Here is an 8371-nt window from a genome sequence, read left to right as displayed (position 1 = left end):
AAGAGTTGAGTGGTGTTGCTATGGCACGTGGCTGTTCAAATTTAAAAAAATTACATCTTCGTTGCATGCACAAAACACATTCCGTTTCAAAGTCGATCCAACATGACTCATACCTTTGCGTTACATTCAGGCTCACATGCCATGGTGGCGTTGCTTTGTTCAATAGCTACAGTGTTAGTTGATGCAAGGATATACGGTATCACATTTACTTTACATCACTCAATAAGGTAATTCCAATTAAAGCCCACAAAATATTATCGCACACATTTTTCAAGATAACAATGTCAAACAATTGGTGGAATTACAATTCCACCTGTGCATGTGTGTTTAATTTCGCGTTTCACATCGAATGTTTTGCATTGAAAATATCAGATGTTTACATTTATTCTTTCATCACCTTCTTTAACCCTTTGACGACCTTTGGGACACATATGTCCCATTTTGTTTTTCGTCAATAATTTTCACATTTTTAAACCGATTTCGATAAAATTGGTTTCTATTGAAAGAGAATGAATGTAGCTACCAGAAAGTACCATAATATTGGATATTTATCATCACTGCGCTCAAATAGAACACTTCAAAGTCAAAAAATCTTGACTTTTTTTTCAAGTTGCGCCAAACCCTATATAATTTGAACGGTGCAACTTTTAAAGCTAAAAGTTTGAAATGTTGTGCGGAATGTCCGTTTCTTTCTAAAAATAATCGACTTTTCTCCAAAAAAATATTTTTTTAAATTTTTATTGCTTTTGGCGCGATGGGACATATGTGTCCCATTGGTCGGTAAAGGTAACTAATTACCACTGGTTTGCCTGTATTTTGACCATTATTCGCGAATTTTCAAAAACCAAAATTTACAAAAATATCATCAAATTCGTGATTAAATGGGCACAACAAAGCACAATTCAAACCATTTTCGGTTCCAAACAATTCTGAACATCTTAAAAACGAAAAAGATTTTACACGTAGTTCTTATGGGAGACATATTTTCTTCCATACAAAGGTAGTTACCGTTACCGACCAATGGGACACATATGTCCCATCATTTTTTTCATATTTTCAGTTGAAAAAATTAATTTTTGATAACACTTTTACTAAGGTTATTGGGGTCGCTGAGCACGAATCTGCTATCAGAATTGCAAAATTCCAAGCCGTTCAGTTTTGGTCGTCAAAGGGTTAAACTACAAATTCAATGCAAAAATTTTAAAAGTAAATATTTTTCACTCTTAAAGAGTTGAGTGGTGTTGCTATGGCACGTGGCTGTTCAAATTTAAAAAAATTACATCTTCGTTGCATGCACAAAACACATTCCGTTTCAAAGTCGATCCAACATGACTCATACCTTTGCGTTACATTCAGGCTCACATGCCATGGTGGCGTTGCTTTGTTCAATAGCTACAGTGTTAGTTGATGCAAGGATATACGGTATCACATTTACTTTACATTACTCAATAAGGTAACGATGATATTGATACAAATCTACGCATTCCCTTAAAAAATTACAAGCGAATGTCATGCAAAATCATATCCATACTCAGTAACACTTCCCATAGAAATATAGACAGCTCCTCAATTAGTTTGAAATTCCAATGAACACACACGTAAAGAAATACTTACAATCCGATACAAATCACATAAAAAAGAAAAAAATTCTGTCACTGTCGCATTTCGTACCAACACAGCCAACTTTTTGTTTCATGGCACAGATTCATAGGTGTAACGAATAAATAATAAGTAATAGAAGATTTTATTACTTATTCATTTTATGTGATTATTCATTTATTCGTTATTCGTTCTTACTCGCGAATAAGAACGAATAATTATTCATTTATTCATGCAAGAAACGAATAAGAAATGTAATAAAAATTGAATAAGATATGAAACGAATAAGAAGTGAATAAGAAACGAATAAGAAAACGAATGAAAATTGAAAAAGAAGTTGTAAGAAGTAATAACTATTACAACTTATTCACGAATAAATGAATAATTATTCGTTCTTATTCGCGAATAAGAACGAATAACGAATAAATGAATAAATATGACAAAAGTAATAAGTGAATAAAAAAACGAATAATTATTACAAAAATTAACACCTATGCACAGATTCGAGAAAAATATCACTAATACTGAGAAAAAGCTTGTTCCGTTTGTGTCAAAGATCGAAAAATGTATTTATTTATTAAGTTTATCAAGCACTTTTCAAGAAGTTTTTACCTAGCATTGAATTTTCGTTTAAGCTTTACTATCGGTCAAACTAGTTATAATTCCATCGTTAGATGGCGTTTGTTCTGGTCAAAAGCTTAAAGGTCCTCCGTGGTGTGCGTTTTTCATATTATCGCTAAAATTTTATTTTATCTCATTCAATCAAGAATATCAAGAAAAGAATTGATTTTGAAATGAAAGCCAATTCGGTCTTTGTTCTAATCGATAATTTATTTAAAATAAATGCAGACATTTCAAGTCATCTGCGACTCTTCTTCAGGGCCTAAAAAAAACAAATGTTTTAAGGTCCAAGGAATCTATGACGATGCAAGCGTAATAATGGGCTGTAGTATTCTACATTGGCTTGAAATGCACAGTTGTTGGAGCGTCACTTGTCGGACTATCGTCCTCCGTGATATTCAACATTACCATTGTTGGCAGCATATTGAATCTATTCCAATTGTTCTGAAATATTAATTTGGTTTCTTTTACCTATTAAAACAGGGGGATTGAAGATTGACAGTTGAGCTGCACAAAGATAGAAATGTCATGTCATATGGAGACGCCATTTTTATATTTGCTTGGAGCGACTGGAGCGGTCATACATTTCTCATTCATTTTTTTCTAAAATAATATTATTATCACAAATTAAATATTTTTCAAGTGCATCTTATTTTCATTATCTTTGTTTGGCACAATTATAAAATCATAAAAACATAGTTTCATGAGACATAACATGCGTGTTCTTGGAGCGGCCATCGAAATTGATTACAATAGCAGCCAGCATTGATTACATCAATAACCAATCACCGCGATAGTCTCGATCATTAAACGTCAAACCAACAACGCCACACATTTTGACGGGAACTACATTGATGAGTGTATTCAATGCAGTGTCAAACATAGTCGTCATTGTGTTGTGTGGTGAAATAATAATAATTATTTGAATTTTAAATAAATAAAAATGTTTCGATTCTGCCAAATGAAATTGTGCAAATATTCCGCTGGCACACAAGACAAAAAATTGCTTTCTTCCGGTAGATTAAACCCGTATTTAAAAAAATTGTTTTTCTTCCATTTTCAATTGAGTTGTATGAGAGGAAATTACGGTTTTATATGATATATTGGAGTTTCCATAATTAAAAAAAACACAAAATGTTAGATTCAAAATAGAAACTCGTTCGTGGCAGAATTGTTTTTTTTAATTTTGCGGACCATACTGAGAAAACGTTTGCGTTCGAACAAAAAACGACACTGAAACAGAAGTCGATTTGTTATTAACTGTCAAACCGGCAATATGAACAAGTGCGTTTGTAAAGTGAGCTCGTTCACTCCGTGTCAGCAGGTTTTGGACGAATATAATTTTGCAAATTATGTTGTTGTTAGTGTAATGATACCCCCGTGTAACCAATATTACAGTGTAATAATTTCAACACCTAATTACATTTTTATTCTACGTTTTTGCAAACCTGAAGTTTAAAAAGGCTAAATAACACTTTCGTATTAATAAAAGTCAAAGAGATAAATCAAACATTGACTCCTCAGCAATAATTAATAGCGGCCGATCCAGTTGGAGCGGCAACTCTACAAATTCACCATGGAGCGGCAACACTCCGAATTCACCGTGGAGCGGCTAATATTGTTTTTCAAAAGAAAAACTATAATAAACGAATTTGAATTGTCTGAAATTAATTTAATCAATGAAAGTAAGAATATTACTTTTTCATACATTTGCATTAGTTGAATTTTTTGTTTTGATATATAATACCAGTGAGACAATGAATGAAGAAAGTAGTACTTGTGGCGGCACCTAGCGAGTCCATACAACTTTCATCGACCTTTCCGCACCAAGCGGGACAAAATTTGCAAGTGATCTCCCCGATTTCGCTCAAACTTGGTGTATAAACTTCTTATGGCCAAAAACTCGCAAAGCCAAAAAATTAGGGTGACCTTCCCCACCTGATGAAAAGTTAGGGTGACCCAAATATTGAAAAAAATGAAAAATGGCACTTTTTGACATTTTTACACTAGAAAAGTGTGGTACAAACTTTCAAAACTATATGCATGGTTGGATAGATAATCGATGGGGCTACAAAAAAGTCCACTGCGACAACCCCATCCGGGCTCATTCAAGCTCTGAAAAGTGGGTTCAAAGTATAAAATGTGAAAAAGTCAATTAGACGTGGTTTTATTTTTTCCAATTTTTGGGCTTAAAAGTCGGCCCACCTCAAATTCTTGAGTTTTTCGATATTCCCTAACTATCCGCCACCTCATATTTTATGAGAAAAAAATTCGGAGTTTTCACCATTTACCGTTTTTTCATGGTTTTTCGACTACTTTTTTTTTCACACCAAATAGGTGGTCCGACACTGGTGAAGTGTTCTGATAAAATTTTCGCCAGACTCCAGCGAATCAAAAAATAACAATGTTTGGGGTCCCCCTCCCCTTTGGAAGGGAGGGGGAGGCTAAAAAAGTCGAAAAATCACCGAAAATCACTATTTTAGGGCTAAAACAGGGCAGAAACCCTTTTGGCCCCAAATCACTATAATATTCGGAAATCTCTTAGAAAATCCTACTTACGCGTAGAACATTTTAACTTGATAAAACCCTCCCTTCTGCCCCAAATCGAGGTCGGCAGTTTGAAAAATCATGCTCCTGCGAGTATGCAACCATTTTTAACTGCTTCTAAGGCACTAGCACTGGTGCAGTGTGTTCCTCAAATGTAGCGCTTGATGTCTAGTTTCCTTTGGCGTATAACATGTTTCATTTATATGGTTCAAATTTGGCATTGGGGAGGCTATTATTGAAGAAGAAGGTGAAAAAATCGCACAATCTCACCACAACTGCCCAAATCAAGGCAGTGGACCTGATTTTTGGCAAAAAATGATTGCATTTTCGAATTCTTCGTCGTAAATTAGCCATTAAATTTCCAGCCACCCCAGATGTACCCTAGGATACCTAGCCTATAAAAAACCTTCAAAAAATCGAACTTTTGTTCGGGAGGTACTCAAAATAGGTTACCCAGGTGGATTTTATCACTCCCGCTCGATTTATTTCATCAAAATAATAGGGGCCCACGAACAACTTAGCACCCGCCAACCCACCTTTTTGGTATTAAATTGGTATGTTACTTCAAAATTCCTTGAAAAATTGAACTTTTGTTCGGGAGGTACCCAAAATAGGCTCCCCAGGTGGATTTTATCAAATTAATAGGGGCCCAGGAAATACCTAGCACCCGCTAACCTACTTTTTTCGTATCAAATCGGTATAATAATTCAAAATTTCTTGCATTTTTTTGTTCTTAATTTTGCTAAAAATCGCGCTTTTGTATGAGAGTTTCAAATCACTCCTTCGTTCATTCATGTTGTTCTATGGATTCAAAGGGCTGCCATATAAATACAATGTAAAAAAGACGCGTTATAATTTTGGTCAAGAAAAATGTCGTTATTTTAAATGGTATTTTTTTCAACTCGTCACATTTTGTTCCAATTTTTCCAAATCAATATTTTTTTGCATTCTCATTCAATAAAGAGATAAAAACATTAAATTTAAAACGAATTTTGGTTTAGTTTCTGAAAAACTGCTCAAAATCTTCATACAAAAACAATTCATGAAACGAAAAATTACACAGCACATGTTCAATCGAGGAAAAAAATTAAATGTTCTTTGAATTGAACATTAGTCGATGTGCGATGCGATGTGATGTGATGTCAACCATATAAAAAGCGCACACAGTCACACATTCCATTGACAGCTTCGCCAGTTCGAAATTCGTGTGGGGAAATTCTTATGAATTTCCTAGGAAAAATCTGAATAAAAGCTGAACGCTATGAAAACGGTGCGGAAAAGTTCTTCTTACGGAGGTAAGACTATTTATTCAATACCGATTGGATACGAAAAAAAGGTGGGTTGGCGGGTGCTAGGTTGTTCCTGGGCCCCTATTATTTTGATGAAATAAATCGAGTGGGAGTGATAAAATGGATGAAATCAAATCCGTACCAAAGAGTACCAAAATCGACCCAAAAAATAACAAAATGATACTAAAATAATTACAAAATCGTCCCAAAACCCACACCAAAATCGTCCTAAGAAAAAACAAAAACGACCCAAAAATAACAAAATCGTACTAAAATAATTACAAAGTCGTCCCAAAAACATTTCAAAATTTTATTTCAATGTATTTGTTGAAAAAGAAAACGTTTCCTCATAACTAATGTGCACAGATATTCTTCGCAAAAAACGAGGACATTTTTTTTGGAGGAAAAAAAGAGGGAGATTTCGAACTTTTAATTTAGAATGATATTTAATGACAAAAAAAGAAAAATACAGTTCAAACTTATACTTTATGTTATTCATTTTAATATTTTTCTCTTGATTTGACTTTCTGTAGCAATTCTGGTTGTGTCAATATGTATTTATGGAACTCCGAGCAAGTCATTCCGCAATTGTGTTTGATTGCTAGCCAGCAGTTCAAAGTATCCATGGTCAGCTGACTTTTCTTGTCAGTCCAGTAATTCTTTATCAATGAAAATAATCGTTCACACACTGCACTCGTTCCTACAAAATTCACGAATAATAAATAAAACAGACATTTTAACAAATAATATTTTCAAATTACCGGGCATGACCATGGCGTATTCAACCACTTTGAAAAACTTGTTGAAAGAAACATTTTTGCTACGAAGCAATTGTAGAACTTCAATCCGTCGGTTTTCGGGAGTGGTTTTCGTGTTTTCCCAATTCGGCAATAATTTTTCAATCATCAATTTGACGTTGCGTGGACCTTAAGATCATCAGATTCACCGAACAACTTCTTTTTCATCAATTCATCCACGCACGGCTGAACGTCTTCCCATTCGAGTACCTTTCGCAAAGAAGCTCACGACCACATTTTTATTGGGAGCAATGGTTCAATCCATAACGATAAATATTCGATGCAATCGCTGTAAAATTCTTCAAAAATGTCATTTAAGTCCTCTTCATCAATCTCCATTTGGACGTTTTTGCGCTTTTTCTTCAAAATCGAGAAGAAATTCTCTTATCATTTCCATCTCATCACGAAATGCAGATGAACGAAATTTATCTTTCAATCGACCTTCAACAACTAATTTCAATTGAGTCATTATTTCAAGAGCATCTAATGCTGTCACAACATGTTGAATGATATTTTTCTGTCTGGCATGTCGTTCGAGTTAACAAGTTCAACGTCGAATCAATACTGATTTGCAAAATGTGAACACATTTATTGAAACCATTCGTCATTTTGCGCCCATCGATAATTAAAATTATTACTGATATTTTCTCGGAACGTAAATGCATAAAAACAAACTGTAGACATAAACAAATCATGTCGTTTTCGTTAAACTTACCAATAAAATTGTTTATTTGGATGAACAATCGTTTCATTTCATCGTGATGCATTTCGACCAGCTGTTTTCAGTAGCAATTTTCAAAAGTGAATTTTGCGAGAATTGCGTTACCAAGCAAACCCAATCAATAGCGACTTTATAATCCGTAGTGATTCATATTCATTATCGCTTACTACTCACTTTCTAGAAAGAACTTTCGCCAGTTTTTCAAAGCGATCGAAACAGAGATTAATATTTTTAAACGACAACGTTTCGATTGTCTTGATTATCGAATGATAGTTTATTTTTGTTTCTTAGTGTGTATAGCAGAATAAAGAAAATGCAACCGACAATAAATACTGTTTTCACTGCCTATGCTATTGCAAATGGAACAAAGAACATGAGAAAATGTTTACATTTGTTGTCAAATAAATAATACTTTAATAGCCAAAAATGAGATCTAAGTCGCAAATATAAAGGTCGAGAAAGTAGCTGATTAAGCGAAAAAGTGTGTTATCCGAATTTAGATGTTCATTTTGAAGAATGATTTTCGTATTTTACCGTTTTTAAGGTGAAATTTTAATATTTTTTTCATTCGTTAAAAACGAGGACATTTTGACTGATTTTGAAAATCGCGGAGGACGCGAGGATCGTTCTCAAAAACGAGGACTGTCCTACTGAAACGAGGACGTCTGTGCGCATTACTCATAACAAAAGATGTTTTGCTTACATTCTAACTTAAATTGTACGTAAAAGTTTAAAAACCTTGAATGTAAAGTAAACCTATATTCTTTTTACTGAAATATCATCATCTATCGGCCATT

The 8371-nt window shown here is 34.0% G+C and overlaps 1 long non-coding RNA gene across 1 annotated transcript; it reads right to left on the bottom strand.

Moving 5' to 3' along the window:
• Positions 1–6494: 6494 nt before the first annotated feature.
• Positions 6495–7775, bottom strand: LOC129573153 (uncharacterized). The gene is made up of 3 exons (XR_008688564.1): positions 7569–7775; positions 6818–7417; positions 6495–6756 (listed from the first exon to the last, which is right to left on the bottom strand). It is a non-coding gene; the product is annotated as an uncharacterized LOC129573153 (long non-coding RNA).
• Between the last annotated feature and the right edge of the window lie 596 nt (positions 7776–8371).

Source organism: Sitodiplosis mosellana, unplaced genomic scaffold, assembly GCF_009176505.1.
Source record: "Sitodiplosis mosellana isolate CC-2019 unplaced genomic scaffold, AAFC_SMos_1.0 Smas_scaffold_5965, whole genome shotgun sequence".
Taxonomy (NCBI): domain Eukaryota; kingdom Metazoa; phylum Arthropoda; class Insecta; order Diptera; family Cecidomyiidae; genus Sitodiplosis; species Sitodiplosis mosellana.
Note: the sequence above shows the minus strand (reverse complement) of the source record. Positions and strands in the feature narration are given on the sequence as shown.